The 16,514-nt window shown below is 38.7% G+C and overlaps 1 protein-coding gene across 1 annotated transcript in view; it reads left to right on the top strand.

Moving 5' to 3' along the window:
• TRHDE (thyrotropin releasing hormone degrading enzyme) overlaps positions 1-16,514 on the top strand; it is a 225,056-nt gene that overhangs the window by 123,154 nt on the left and 85,388 nt on the right. The window lies entirely within an intron of this gene.

Genomic DNA, 16,514 nt, shown 5'->3' with positions numbered 1-16,514 from the left:
TGCCCCCAGTTTCACCTATATTTCTTGGTGTATCAAGTGATTGCACTTGAACAGGCACATGGTTTTGTGTCCGTTTTGTGTAGATTGCCGCGTAAAAGCCATTTTATCCATGTGACAACTGTGTGAAGGGCTAGCTGAGGAAAGAGCTACTTCTTTTCAGTTACATTTGCATGCTGGTATAACAAATAATAACAAATGATGTCAAGCCAGCTAAAAAATACACAGCCCTAAAACTAGTAATGCTTTTCAGATAAATATTTTTGCCTTCCCTTCCCCATAACAAAATCCTTGAGCTTTATTTTTGTCTTTGATAAGCATGGAGTACTCTCTGCCTTAACAATGATTTGAAAGCTCACTGTCTTTTACAAGAAATTTAAAGAGGTAACATTTCTGTACGAAGAGAAAGAAATTCAGCATGCTGATTACCAAGGATGAACTCTTTTCAGCAATAATTCAGTGCAAATGAGTGTTTTGTAAACTATATAAAACAAACAAGTCAAAGCATAAAAACAATGTGAATCCCTCTATTCCATTGAAATCTGCTTGAGTAAATCATGTTACAGGCAGCTGTGATTGATGAATTATGTATGATGCAGCCTGCTACTTAGAAGTGTCCTTTAAAGTAAATTGATGTTCACCTGAAATACAATTATGCTAAGATAGAAAGAGCAATCAATCTTATCTGTTCTTAGTAAGCTTTTCATTTTGAAATTTAAATAAACTACGTCTAGGATCAGGTCATTTTTTAACAGAATAATTCTACCTCTAACCAAAATAAATTGGAATATAAAATATAAACCAAAAGTTAAATAAATTCATTGGTTATGTCAGAGAGGTGTGTCCCATGCAATAGGCAATGAAAGGAGACCTTCTGGGGAAATACAGCTTTTTGGAGAGTTTACAGGACATTCAGGGTTTGCAGCATAACTTATTCACAAGACCCAGTTGGGTCATTTTCTTAGTTGTAACACCAGGTTGGATCAGTTAGGTAATCTTCTTTTCCAGATAAGAAATCTTTAAATCAAAAGTTTTCTTTGTAAAATCTTGTATATGTCAAGGGTAAAACCCTCATCTCATTTAAGCCAATAATACTTCTGTCCTTAGTCCAGCAAAATCCGTATTCCTGCCAGAAACTTTTGCCTGCAAAGATCCATTCATATGGAAATTCAATAGCACTTTTTCCCAAAAAAATAATTTTGTTCAGTGTTTCAGAAAGGGAAGGATTTAATACGTACATCTCAAACCCCATTTTTCTACTTTCTTGTATGTTTGCCTGAAAAATAACAGTGTGCAAGTTGTCCTGAAATAAATTTAGAAAGAAGTTCAGATCAAAGCATAGAGCTATGCAGGGATTAAATAATCATAATTACCATAAAGTTGTAATGGAGCTTTGTTTTTTGATTTGAGTGCTTTCCTATTATTTCTGCTTTTCACCGGTTCTGCTCTAAATAGAAGCTCTTCTGTTTGCTAATGAAAGTCTATGAAAAATCTAACTGTGAAAATCTGACTAGTGAAAGTCTTGGCACCAGTTCAGTAGGAAGATGATATTCTAACTTCTTTTATAAAAACTGTTTGAAATCCAGATAGAGATTTTCCATGTGTATGTCTCCAAGTTGAACAAAACAAAACATGAAATTCATAAGCTTGTTCATAAGCTACAAATTATACAATTGGAAATGTCTGTCCATCATTTAATTCTTTGTGTTTTGTGGGTCTAACAAAATAGTGTTCCTGCAGCGTAGAGTTGGGAGGCTAGTTTTGCTAATGATAAGGGGAACTGGAGGACTAATTTACTCTTTCTATTATGCATTGGTTTAGGCTTTTTAGCTCTTTAGCCCTGATACCATTACTCGGGATTTCGCATTATGTTGCCTTGAATCCAGTTTTATTATGGAATTCTAATGTTCAACTAAATGGCCTTTCTCAAGGATAGCTGCAAAATCAAGTATTACTACTATTTATAAATCTCTTCAAATAATGAATACTCTGAAAGTGCACTTGATGATTCATTCCTCCTGGGTTATTCTAATGGCTGGCTGAGTAACTGAGTTCTGAAGGACCTTCACTTTATCTTATTTGCTTTGTTTTTCATTAGCCTCCAGTATGTGGAGCACATCAGTGTTAATAGTATTAATATTATTTCAGTTATTTTTAGTATATTAGGTATGTCCTTAAGTGTTTTATAGGTGATAAAAAAAGAGTATTCCTGTAGTCTTAACTACACTAGCATAAACCAAAATGAGTAGCCCTTTATTTATGTTTGCATTGAGTGTTTGTGGTTTCATTGAAATCAAGGTATGATTCATCATCTAATTAAGAGCTACAGAATTAGAGCTTTTATATAAGAGAAGCTACAATGGATAGGCTAACCTTTGTGTCAAGGAGAGGAAAATATAAGGTTTGGAGCAAGAAGAAAATGGGATAGCTACCTTTTGATTGTTACCACTTTTTTCTTGATCTGATTGCATGCTGTCACTTGGCAGGTGGACTTTTTGAAGAACAGATCAAGATAGCTTGGGAGAGAAACATCCTTTATATGTCAAAGAAAACAATCACTTGTGTTAAAAAGGAGAAAAAAGGATGATGAAGGAGAGTGGGGCTCTTTGTTGGATATTCTTTAACAATGAATACGAGCTGAAGGAAATGTACAAATGTGCACGCTATCCCTAATAGTTCAGCAAGCTGTTCTGTTGAGGAGTCTGCAAGGAGGTAAAATTGTAGTAGAGATGCTCAGTTTTACAGCGTAGATAGCTTTGGAGAGATTCATATCGGTCAAGAATAGCTGCACTGTTCCTATCATGGTAAATATACTGTGAAAGACCATTGGATTATAGTGTGAAAGTTCCACAATAAAGCTGCAGCCAAGAGACTACCTAGTGAAGGTACAATTTCTGGAAGCCCTTCAGAGACATATGATGTTTTCAATCATGTGACATTTTCAAACAGAAGATTTAGTAACAAAGACAGAACTTTCTCGCTGTTTTCACATAGTATTCCACAGACAAAACCAAAAGAGAACATATTTATATTGGCTGTAATGAATAACTGAGTAATGACAGTAACAGCCACAGCTGGTAACACTTGCGTACGAGGAAGACACAGTTGTTATTTTTGTAGAAAATGTCTAATAAACTCTTCCTTCTCATAGTAGATGATTCCTTTCTTTTTAAAAGTCCTGACATCCTTCATGATGTGCAAAGTTTCTTATGTTCCAAGGAAATTCAAGAGGTGCATGTTGCTGAATGCCAGTACTGTTCTTACAAAGTGGTGTTGTTTTTCAATCAAAAAACCATTAATCAGCTAGAACAGAGATTAGAGTATGAAGGGGCTTGGTCAGCACCACTTGCTCTGATTATGTTTCTGAACTGCATAGATTGGTAGAGGAAGAAGCTGTAAGTTGGCATTAACATTCAGTCATCATTCAGGGCAGTAACATGCAATATAATACTAGATCTGTGTGAGATTCTCATCTGTAGGCTGTTGTTCCTAATCTGTGTGCTTGAAATAGATAGTTGCTTCAATGACTGGTGTCACTGTATTACATACATTTCCTGGAAGGTTTTACCGCTTTATGGCAAGGCACTCTTCAAGTTATCAGTGAGGTTTTTTTCATATTAAGTATAGAGAGAAAGCCCAGTGATTTGAAGGTCTAGTGACAGTGATTAGATGTGTGTAAAGAAGCACCTCCAGCTCTGTAATGAGACATTTCTGCACTGGTTTATTTAAATTTTTCTTATATCTGGTTTGATTATTTTGGAGCCTCATCTCTATTACTGTACGTTTGTCAACACTGCATTTCATTTGCCATGCGGCAACTCATTGATCACATAGGTCTGTATCCTTTTGAACTTCACTTGCTGCTGTGTATGTGTTCATCACTCACTCTGATTTAGTGCATCATCAGCAGTTTGAATTAGTTACTATGGGAAACTCTGCTTCTGTGATAAATTAACTGCTTTTGTACTTTAGGCTTCACATTGTACATTTGGAAGAAGAATTTCCATACAGTGCTGTGGATAGACACTGTCTTTGACAATCAGGCCGGGCCCAAAGAGTTGTGGTGAATGGAGTTAAATCCAGTTGGCGGCCGGTCACAAGTGGTGTCCCCCAGGGCTCGGTTTTGGGGCCACTCCTGTTTAACATCTTTATTGATGATCTAGACGAGGGGATCGAGAGCACCCTCAGTAAGTTTGCAGATGACACCAAGTTGGGTGGGAGTGTTTATCTGCTCGAGTGTAGGGAGGCTCTGCAGAGAGATCTGGACAGGCTGGAGCGATGGGCTAAGGCCAACTGTAGGAGTTTCAATAAGGCCAAATGCCGGGTGCTGCACTTTGGCCACAACAACCCCCAGCAGCGCTACAGGCTTGGGGAGGAGTGGCTGGAGAGCTGCCAGTCAGAGAGGGACCTGGGGGTGTTGATTGACAGGCGGCTGAACATGAGCCGGCAGTGTGCCCAGGTGGCCAAGAAGGCCAATGGTATCCTGGCTTGTATCAGAAATAGCGTGGCCAGCAGGGACGGGGAAGTGATCTTACCCCTGTACTTGGCACTGGTGAGGCCGCACCTCGATGACTGTGTTCGGTTTTGGGCCCCTCACTACAAAAAGGACATTGAATTACTCGAGCGTGTCCAGAGAAGGGCAACGAAGCTGGTGAAGGGTCTGGAGCACATGTCGTACGAGGAGCGGCTGAGGGAACTGGGGTTGTTTAGTCTGGAGAAGAGGAGGCTGAGGGGAGACCTCATCGCCCTCTACAACTACCTGAAAGGAGGTTGCAGAGAGCTGGGGATGAGTCTCTTTAACCAAATAACAAGCGATAGGACAAGAGGTAATGGCCTCAAGTTGCACCAGGGAAGGTTTAGACTGGCTATTAGGAAGTACTTCTTTCCAGAAGGGGTTGTTGGGTGTTGGAATGGTCTGCCCAGGGCAGTGGTGGAGTCCCCACCCCTGGAGGTGTTTAAGAGTAGGGTCGACATAGCTCCGAGGGATATGGTGTAGTTGGGAACGGTCAGTGTTAGGTTAATGGTTGGACTGGATGATCTTCAAGGTCTTTTCCAACCTAGATGATTCTGTGTTTCTGAAACAAATTGGTCAACCTTTCAGAGGAGCTGTCTGGAGAACTGTGACATGCAGGCTGTTAAATACAGCAAGGTTCAGATCTCAATAACTTTTTCCTATCATAAAGCTGGCTAGTTAGACTTTCTTTCATCCACACTGCTTAGTATTTCCTGCTTTTTAGACACCTCTGTGCATGCCTGTGTTCTGTTTGGATTGTGACAGTCAAGTGTGAAAACCTATCAGAAACTTTCTAGGTGTAAAATAAAGCTCTAATGTGCTATTTTCCATATTGTTTGCCACTTCTCTCCAAGAATCTGGTAGTACAAGAAACATATTCATCTATTTCCACAGTATTATTTACATGGTATATTAAACAGGTTTCAGTGTGCCCATTTTATCATACCTCTTTATTATGTCTTTATTCCCAATTCACAACAGTTAGCTGTATGCTGTTTAAAATGAGACATCATTAGAGACTTAATACAGTTTTCTGTAAAAACAAAAAGAACCCCAGGCACCCTAGGATCAGGCTCAGTGAAGCAATGAGCTGCAATGCTGTCCCCAGATCAACAGCGCATATGGAGTCTTCCTTTGCTCAGTGGGAGGATGTAAATTTTGCCACCAGGCAGGAGCATCTTTACAGCTGGAGCACCTCTGCTGTTGCAGCTGGTGCATTTAGTGGATGTTGAGTACAGTACTTTTCAGATAATTCTGCACTCATCTCTGGTTTAGAAGAGCACAGAATGTATGACCTTGGTGAACATCAAAGTATCACCATGTCCTTAACTTAGTTGCTACTGATCTCTTTATTTTTTTAAACTGTCTCACTTCTGACCGTTGTCAACAAGTTAACTTGAACATGTTAAAAGCAGGACATAGGAGGTCATAGGAAATCTCATAGGAGCTGACATCACTGTTTTCTACAGTGCATGTCATACGAGATTGATAACATCTTTCACCTTTTCTGGCCACCCAGCATTTCTCATGCTTCTAATTTACATCACTCTGGTCAGTACAACTTTGCATAAGAAACTTCTGTAAGTTGCAGTGTCATATTTTTTTCCTTTGAAAGTATTAAAGATATATAGTGTAGTAAGGGCCATACTTGGATATCACTGCTAAAAATGGAAGTACTTCCTTTAGCTCCAACAGGATTTTAGTATACTATGTGTATAGCAAAATGCTTCTGTTTAAAGAAAAAATGTGATTGAAGATGTGTAATTTAAATGTACAGTTATTGAGAAATGCTAAAGTTAATTTTATTTTTGCTTTCTTTTCCTTTTTTATATGCACTTTAACTGTTTTTTTTTTAATTATGCAGTTGCCCAGTGTTTTCTGCATAGGACAATGTCTGATTCTGTTCACAAAATGGACCATGCTAACTGAATTGTCCTTCTATTCAATAGTTTTGTATACTTTTCATTTGCTTTGTAGCCCCAGTTCCTGACTGCTACATACAATTTTCTTAAATGCTGTCCAGTATGGTATCAGAGTGCATCACCAACAGTTAGTGGACAAGACATATAAAGCTAGTAGGGAGGGAAGGGATGGTGCTAGCCTCATGTTATAAATGGAGATTTAGGCCCACAGAAATATAACTTAAAATTTAAGCAAGTGTGGAGTATGCAATATGAGATGTCCAGTGCAGCATTTTTCCCTCCCGTGTGTCTTAGTACTTATGGATAGGAAGAGTTTATGTGTTTGAAGCACAACTTCCACTGTCTTCATCATCAGCTGTGAGCACTCAGCATGGCTGCAGCTGAGTCAAGGGACACCAGGGTGGGCCTTCAGAAAATGTTGATTGTACAATTAATGTTGCTTTAAATAAGTCAATGAGAATGGAGTGCTTGCACATTTGGGGGGAAATTGGACCAATGCGATTAAAATAAAAAAGATCCATGAAATTTGGATATCCGTTTTGAAACCCAGGAAGATGTTCTGTCAATGTATTTAGCATTATAAACTATTACAGGTATTCAGAACAGACTTCACCTTGTGTTCAGTCACAAAGTCCAGCTCTGCTACAGATCAGAGCACAGGGCTGAACATAACGTACCCACAACTACAGCAGCCACCATCATGACTGCTGGTGGTTTTTGCCTGATATAACAGATGCTGTGCAGAGGGAGCTTCTTCCTAAAATGTTGCATTAGCAGAATATTTCTGTTTGGTTATATTAACTCCTTTTCCTCGTTTCTGCTCTGCTTTTTGTCCCTGGAGCATTTGGATCAGTTTTCTTCCCCGGCTGTCAGGGATTGCCAAGAGAAGGGAGATACAGGCTCTTTGTTTTCTGCTTCAGGGTCCTAACCTCCCTCTAAGCTTAAGCAGCTGTGAGCCATCGGCACAGGGAGAGAGTGGGACTCTAGCCGCTATGTCCCCCTGAAGTTGATCAGTGCAAGGAAAAAGCACGTTCCTGAAACAAGATCATTTTCCTTCTGACCTTTAGACCTGTACTCCAGTGCATGGGGACAGCAGAGCTTTTCAACAGAAAGAGTGACAAGAAAAGGTAAAATGTGATATTTTTCCATACTTTCTTCCTGATGTTGACTGAAATTTTGCAGAGGAATTCAGTCTGAGATGGACTTTTTGAAGATAAGATTTCAGCTCAAACAGCTGCATTTTGGCCAAATTGGAGGTCCCAGTAGGGAGCGTTACAGTGATAATGGCAGGTGCTGCTGAACCTCAATAGGTGGCGATGTCCCTAGTGCGCGTGTTCAGAGCAAGGTTACAGTCAATGTTGCCTTCATTATGAGGAAGTCGTGCTGTCCTGCAGCTAGGATAAAATGTTGCTTTATTGCTCCATTGCTAAAACTTCTTACAAACGTAAAAACAATTAGTATACACACAATTTACTTAACTTGTTAAGATTGTTTCCTCAGAATAGGATTGCCCTTTATGGCAGTGTTGCAGTCAGTCACATTACAGACACAACGTACGTATTTACTTGGCATGCTTTCAGGGAGCTTCTTTTAGTTTGTCTCATGTGAAATTCAGTTATGACTATTTTCTCCTTTATTATTATTATAGGAATTATTAAGAGGAAGAACATTAGATATGAATTCTCAGATAACATCAGTAGGCTGAGCAGCTATTTAAGAAAATGTTTTCTTTTGGAATAAAATGACACTGTTTTCCTGATAGGAGCTCAGTGGCAACTTCGCCTCTGTTGCTGTGAGGCAGCACAATGGACTTCACAGGGCGCTGGAAGCACACATTTTGTGTGCAGCTCTGCCATCCTTGTGCAATCAAAATTTCCATTAGCTCTTTAGAAGACAGTCAGGGTATTTCCAGCACAAAGATTGCAAGGTTGAACTCCTAGTTAACACTTAATACACGCTGGAAATGAAATAAATCTACTTCTGTTCAGCCCAGTGGAGGACATTCAGAAAAAACCTGAATCCCTAACAGGCCATCATCAAAACTTTCTCCTTCTCTCCTTCTCTCCTTCTCTCCTTCTCTCCTTCTCTCCTTCTCTCCTTCTCTCCTTCTCTCCTTCTCTCCTTCTCTCCTTCTCTCCTTCTCTCCTTCTCTCCTTCTCATCCCGTGTCCTCTTCTTCCTTCTTTCTCTTCCTCTACATACATTTAAAGTTCAGTTACTGTAGCTAGGTAGACACACTAGCATATAGCCAGATGCAAATGTTAATGATTTTTAAGGTATCTTCATTTTGCAAAATTAAATGCAGCTCTAGTGACTGTATTGTATGATCTTTGCATGGTCTTTTGCACCATGAGAAGCATTTGCCTGATTGATACAAACAACAAATAACTTATAAGCAAAGTCAAAGCTTCATTGTTACTACTTTCCTATCTGTTATTCATTGTTACTGTACAAATGTTGCAGGTCATTATCATCTAGACACAGTGACATGCAAATCATACTTACAGTAAGTTTTCTCAAGTGATTTATGGTGGCCTTTTCATAGTAAGTAGCATTAATTTCTTTTCAATTCTGGGGCTTCTATAGAAAAAAGTATTGCAGAAAAGTACAGCAGAGGCTTTTTGCCTGGTTAGGAATCCCTGGGCATAGTTCAAGTTAATACAGAGGAATGAGCAGCCAGCCTGTCACAATTAGCAGGTGCCATCCAAATATCTGGAAAACATTCCATCATTTTTTGTGTGCATCATAAATGTATTTATTGAGCAATACCTGGTTTTAGGTTCAAATGTATTATACAACCAAACAAGGCAGAACTAAAATGAATGTACAAATTCAGTCAAATATATGCAGTTCAATTTCAAAGAGTACTTTATTTCTGTAAGATTTGTTCTTAGCTCACTAGTTTAGTACCACTACCAAATAATACATCAAATACATTTTTCTTTAAAGCCAAGCTTAATATACTAGCAGGTGTCTCACTGCACAGCAGATACCATCAGACTCTGCTAGGCAATAACTCTGCAGTGCTTCTAAGTGTTCCCTTTAGACTTCACATGCAAACTGTTTTGCCACCGCACTGCAATTGCTGTTGCCGTGTTTCAAAATGGAACCTCCTTACTCTTCATGTTAATAGCTAATAGGTGAAGCTGAATTTTACAAGGGAAATAAACCTCTTCATTTAATAATTCTGATCTTTTAATAAAGATTCTGAGCAAAGCAGGATATATTTTAAAGTAGCTGGAAATTTGCCTGAATACAAATCTTGAATCTGTTTCAGATGCCTCATTCACACTGGATTCACGGAGTTGCAATGCAGAAGATGTATTAATTGCAAAATTGCATTTCTTACAGTGGTTTGAGGTTTGATTCTTTTCTCGTGTTGGAATGAAAATGACATGGCGGTATTGATTTCAGTTGGGTCACTTCTGATTTACAGTGCTCATCTCTTATCAACAAGAAGCAGGTAGAACGAAGAAAGCAGTTCCATTGACTTAATGATGGCTCTTGCTGCCTCCTTTCTTAATTTCTTTTGTGTCCCAGCCTGGATGGCGTGCTGTTTGGGACAGAACGCAGGTCCTATATGTATCCTCTAAGTGAATGTTACACTTCCAACACTGTGGATGCGATACTGTCAACATTGCCCTAATTCTTCCACTGAAATCAATGCTAAAAATCCCATTGACCCATATAATGCCAGAAATGTTGGCTCTGCTGATCTGATTATTGTTAGAGCGTATGGGAGTATTATGAATTACAAAGGAAAAAGGACAAAGTAAAATGCTATCATTATGTGGCCTATTCAGCATCATTTGCTCTAGAGAAAATTAAGATTAATTTCCTTATATGGTTCCAGTATCACTCTTCCTGATTAGTAGTTATAGCTTGCTGTTTGGATATAATGATTTAATTGCAGATATGACATGTTGACAGTGGATATTTTCCAGTTGCTGCTGATTGCGAGCATTGTATCACTGTTGTGTGTGAAAAAAATCTAAATATACCTTTTGAAAACAAAGGGTTGGAATTTCAGCTGGTGTACGTTGATGGGATTCCACTGATTTCCTTCCCTAGGATTTTGTGTATTGGCTGAGATAGTAGTCCAAAGAGAAGGCAAAACACAGCTGAAGTGAATACTTGCATGGTGCCTCTGAAGTATGTTGCACACCACTCAGGCTTTTTTAAACTTCTTTTTACCTGTTTGTGAGTTTGAATCTAGAAGTTAGCTAAGAAGTTCCTGATAGTGGACATTTTAAACACTGCTTTCATGTGATACCACAGTAGAATTATTTTGAACATTGAAAGTGTTACTTGCTCTTAAAAATTTTTAATTGTTTAATGCAGCTCATGGTAAAAATACAGGCTGAATTAATTAGCAATTGGGAAAGTGTGATTGTATATGGAGTAGATAAAATAAGATTAAAAAAATAAAAACCCCCCAGTCCTATCTGCCAGGCCTGGACATCTTATGAGGACAGGTTACTAAGCACTTAAAATATGTTAGCCAATAAATTTCTGTGCGGAAGAGATTCAACAGGTAGCTCCACTGATACTTGTAGAATTATTAGAAATAAGGAGAAAAAAAAGATTATGCTTAGCTATATTCTTTGATTGTTCAGTGGTGTAAAATTCTAATTCAGAGTTTTATTTTTAATGCCAAGTAAACAAGGTTTAAGCTGTGTTTATACAGGGACACACAAAAGTTCATTCAAAGTAGCTGAAAGTGTGAATTGTAATTGGATTAGTTAAACCTCACTGTAGCCCCATGTGGACTCTTCTAAAAGTGAAGTTAACTGTAACTTCAACTTCATTTACTTTAATTCATGATAGTGTTTTCATTGTGACTTGAAGTCACAGAGTTTAGTCTACTTCAGTTCTGAATGACAGTGTCCATACATAAGGTTTAATGTAGGTTAACTAATTCGCTGTAAAAATTAGCTTACTGATGAGGAATGAAACCATCAGCCGTTAGCTGAACATTTGAAAAGAACATTTGAGCATCGTTTTTAGAGAAATGCACTTCAGAATAAACTTTTTGTTACACTTAAATGTGATACGTTGATAATCTTTCTCTTAACTGTCTTTCTTCTGGTCTCTTTCATAATACTTGGTGCATACTTGGACAGGACACTGGCTTAGTAAACCACCCTTTGTTTTCTTCAATGCTGCCTCCAGCTGCTCATACCCATCCATGCATGGCCACCCAGCGCCACTTCATTTGTACCAGTGGAAGAGTCTGGAGTCCTTTTTGGTAAATTTGATCAAGGAAGGAAGGGTGTCCTTCGTACAGAACAATAGATTTGCTTCCTCTACAGGCCATTTCAGAGGTCTAGTTTGTAAAGTAGCCCCACAAACAGGGGATGGGGACAAGGAGGAGCAGAGGTTGTGGAAGGTACTTTGTACTACCAAAGTGTCATCAAACTGTAGCTCAAGGGAGATATGGAAATGCATTTGATGCTGTGTCTGTATATAAAACAGATGTGATAATTTTAGTATTGGGTGGGGACTATCTACACCGCAGGCATGGCCTTACACTCCTTATGTGCTTGCTGTTTCAATATCATTTTGATGCTGTTTTTTCCTATTGTTGGTTGAAATGCTTGTTTAATTAGGAACACGGTTTAATTCAATAGTAGATTAAAGTATAGGAAGGATATCGACATTTTTGAACCTCTGGTAGAATGCACTCATGAAAATTAAAGTATTTTCCATGTCTCTATTGTATTCTGTAGGTTGGCAGTTTCTGACAAAACTGCCTGGAAGCAGTTTTGGGCACTCTTAGTAAAACTGATGTAGAAGGTGGAGAACTTGCTTGGCTTACTTGGCCTGGAAAAATCTTTCCAAGGTTCTTCTTAGCTGGCTTTGCACTACTGCTTTCATAAGTGTCTGATCACAGCTGTTCCTTCAGTTTGGAGATAGCTCTGCATTTTGACTCACTGATACAAATGAATTCTGACACAAATAGAGTTAAACCCTATCTAATTTGCCTTATACAGTGTTTACCATGACCAGTAAGGTGAATTTTCCTTATTTTGTACTCTACTGCTTGTCTGACTGCCCAGCCAGGAGGGTGATCACTTCTATTCCTTAAGGCTCTTTCTCAAGGGTTAGTCTGTTGTACAGCTGAAAAATACTGCAAACCTAGTTGGCTGTTTAAGCTTTTCTGTTCATTTAGTCTTCCTCTCTTATGCAAATCTTCACTTCTTTGTAGCTTGCTGGTAGTGCTTTACCACTGGTTCTTATTCTCACTTTTTTGTCACTCACCATTGCAAACATGCAGTACCTTCCTCCCTCTGACCCTTGCCCAAGCTTTTTTATTTGAATGTTAGACAGTGTCAAGACAAAATTTGATAGAAACTTCGATGTTAGTAGCGCGAAGGAAAGGGGAAAAAAAGGTGACATGTTATAGTCAGTGAGTCAGCATCTGTCAGATGGTGTCTGGTGGCTTAAGGTTAAGTATACAAATTTCTGGGAAGAGAAATATGCTGGATTTGATAGCCAGAGCCTTAGAGCCTAATTTCCACCTGAACTAAATGTTTTTATTAGTAGCTCTAAATCTTCGGTGAGATACAGCAGTCATGTACAAAACTGTTCAACAAGACCATATTGTAGGCTGAAGGAAGGAGGATGTGCACCCAGTATCGCCAAAACGGGATAAAAGAACTTATCGACACCAATGTGATGTAGATAAGCAGACACTCCTTTATTAATGGCCGGTGCGTAACGGAGTCATCTCACCAACAACGCACACCTAACTCATGTAGCATGCTGATTGTATAGAATACAGTAATACATAGTAATCAACTTCTCATACATAAACAGTATAATTCCCATAACTCATTTTCTTATTCCCACCTCTTTCCGGTCATGTGCACCTGAGTCCTGAAATGAGTCGGGGGGGCTGCTTTTGCGACCAGCATGGACTACTGACCTAAAAGAACGACCCTCCAATGCCCTTGACCCAAGGATTTTGGCTCACATTGCGATTTTAACATGCTTTGAGGCCCTTTCACAATGTAATTTTTAGAACACCTGGTCTACAGGGTAATAAATTGTCCTTACTGAACAGTCATCTTGTTATGAGTCTTATTCTTTGAATAGAAATCTGGTTAATGATTATTGCTAGTCTATATGGCCTTAGCCTGGGACTTTAAAAAGGACTTTGTAGCAGCATAACTGGTTGTATGGTTACTCTAAATCATTCCTTATTTAAATCCAAATCACCAAAAATCATTAAAATCAGCTCAAATTACTAACAGGTCAGTAACTCCAGGCGTAGGAACGCAATACAAAAGAGGGAGGTGGAGGCAAGACTGCTATTTCCTGACCCTTAAGAAATGAGGGCATTCAGAGTAACGTACCACAAGAATTTATGCCAAATTATTTTGCTACTTTTTTTTTCACTCATCTTAAATAGTGAAATTTCCAAGTTACCTTTAGGAGAAAAAGTAAGTTATTCAATGTTAATCTGTTTCAGATCTCAGCACCACTCATATAAACTGGGAGCTGTTTTTTGAACAACCAGTCCAACCTCATACAGGCAAACTGTGAAAGGAGTTTGGTCCTAGAATTGATGTTTCAGTTCCTGGTTATAGATCTGAAATCTCCCCTGAAAGTAAGATATGTGTTTGGAGACTTACTCCCCATTTAGACTTGTTTAACCTCTTTGCATTTATCAGTTGCTACCTTTTATTAGTTGTGAGCATTGTCATGTTTGAATGGTGGGGTAGTTCATTTTTTCAAAACCAAGAGACTTAATCCCTAGCAGTACTGAGAAGACTAAGTCTGCAAAATGATAAAAGACTTTTTCCTTTTAAATAATCTCATTTCTTAAAAAAGTCTAATACAATAAAAGGCCTGCAAGCTTGATCAACACAGCATTACTAAAAACATCTTTCAAAATCCTTTAGCACTTTTCACTGTACTCCTGTTTCTACTACAAGCTATGTGCTTCAAGTAATAAAATAATTTCAAAAGCATTAAGCCTTTTAATTTGGGGGGGGAATTAAGATTACTATTTAACAAAACATTATATTATGATCTAAATCTGTTGGTATTTTTTGCAAGATCTTAGGTCTTGGTTGTGCAGTAATTGGACTTTGTTTTCATGGTGTGACAGATTCTGGATTTTTTTTTTCATGTTAAAAATTACTAAAACACACTAAACCACACTGATTAATTTTTTTTTATTGATAGAAGTGAAGGAATCATATTCTGTTATTCTTTTTGACAAAGAATGGTTTCATGTATTAATGCCAAGATGTTAAGAATAATATTACAAGAGAATGCTTGCTGAAAATGTAAAATCAAATGATCATTTTTGCATGTGTGTGTTTGATTAATTTTCATGTTGAGTGACACTGCACTAGGGCCTATGAACTCTCTTTCTGCTTTCCTCATGGCAAAGAAAATCTTTAGAGGCGGCATTACAGTGAAGGAGAAAGGGGAGTTGTAGAAGAGCACTCTTAAGTCTTGGGTTGTTAAAGAGGTTTTCATGCCATCTTCTCTCCTCACACATATTGTAGGGTTATAGCTGAAAGTTAGGAAGATGGCTGAAGCATATCTTCATGCTCCAGCATACTCCAGGTTTGATGGAACAGCTTTTGTAGGTGATACAGACTGGCGAGTTTATGATGGGAAGCAGTCTTGCAGCCAGATGGTTCTGGGCATATGTGTTTATGAGAAAGTGGCTTTAAGTCACTTCACCTCCTTTGGAGCTGTGCTGAGCGCAGCTTAGATGCAAGCAGCTGTGTTTTCAGTGTTATCCTTTTCTGTTCTGTGGCTTGCATCTCTCTTCTGTTTGCTTTGCTTCTTTTCTATTCAGTGTAAAGGTGAAGGGGTGGCTAATACTCCTCCTGCCCTGGAGAATTACAGTGAATGAAAACATGTCTTCTGCCCCTTTGCAAGCTACTTAAGACTTAGATATGGGTCCCCGGCAGGAAGAATGGGTTATATACCTGCTTGTTCCATGCTTAGAACAGACAAGCAGGGTATGTATAGATCTTTGGCTCCTATCTTAATCCTTCCTGGGATGCATTTGATGTTGATATGTATAAGCATTTTCTCTTCCATTTTAAGCTGAGTGCCTGTCCATGCAGAGAGTCTGATAATTTGGTAATGAAAGTTCAGGCTGGGTCATGATAACCCTTAGCTAACTTTGAAGTCAGCAGCTTGGATAGTGCTACCAAAATGTAACTTCGCAGCATAGCTGGAAGTGGTTGGGTCTGGTGGTGTTCGCAGTATAAAACCAAGCTCTGGTATGAGGACACATATGATACAGATCGGTAAAAGCATGAATGGCTTGCGGAGAGTGAAGTAGGGAACAGTAATGCACTGATCTTCTAGTGCCAGAACTAGGGAGCAGCAGACAAAACCAGCAGACAGGCAGATGTTTGAAACAGGTATCTTCACACAACAGATCACTGAAGTGGGTAATGTGTTTTCATAAGGTGTTGCAAATATTAAACATTTATATGGGTTCAGAAAGCAGCTGGCCAAATTCACAGAAGGTAACTATTAAACACTAAGATACTAATCTACTCAGGATTCCTTGTGCCATGGAGTGCTGGATGATGGGAGAGCATACTGGGGAAGCACTGTATGCTTGTCCTGTTTTATACCCTTTCTAGGTGTCTGTTACTGGTTATTGTTGAAAAGAGGATATCAGTATATGAGGCTGTTTGATGGGACCTGGTTCAGTAACTTTTTGCTCTTGTGCCTGTAGAAAGCGCACTCAGATTTTGGACAGCAATGTAGATTTACTGGAAGCATATTTTGATGCACACTGTCACTTAGGACTGCTTTTTGTGTAGTATGAATTCGATAACACTCCTAGTTTGGTGTTATGTATATGGTCTCAATGCAACTTCATGAAGTAATGAAAAAATGGATGATCAAGTTGTATGGTATCAGGACTGTACTTGTATGTTGTATTTATCATTATATTTTCTTATTTCATTGTGAATGTTAGGATTCCTTTTGTTTTCCTTTGTGTGATAAACATGTTAGATTGGAGGATAATAAATTTTTAACCAAGTGACGAGCTGCACCTAAACCTCCTAATCTGTGTGTTGGGAGAAAAACCAA

The sequence above is a fragment of the Strix aluco genome, chromosome 5 (assembly GCF_031877795.1).
Source record: "Strix aluco isolate bStrAlu1 chromosome 5, bStrAlu1.hap1, whole genome shotgun sequence".
Classification (NCBI taxonomy): Eukaryota; Metazoa; Chordata; class Aves; order Strigiformes; family Strigidae; genus Strix; species Strix aluco.
This window is presented reverse-complemented; position numbering and strand designations above follow the sequence as displayed.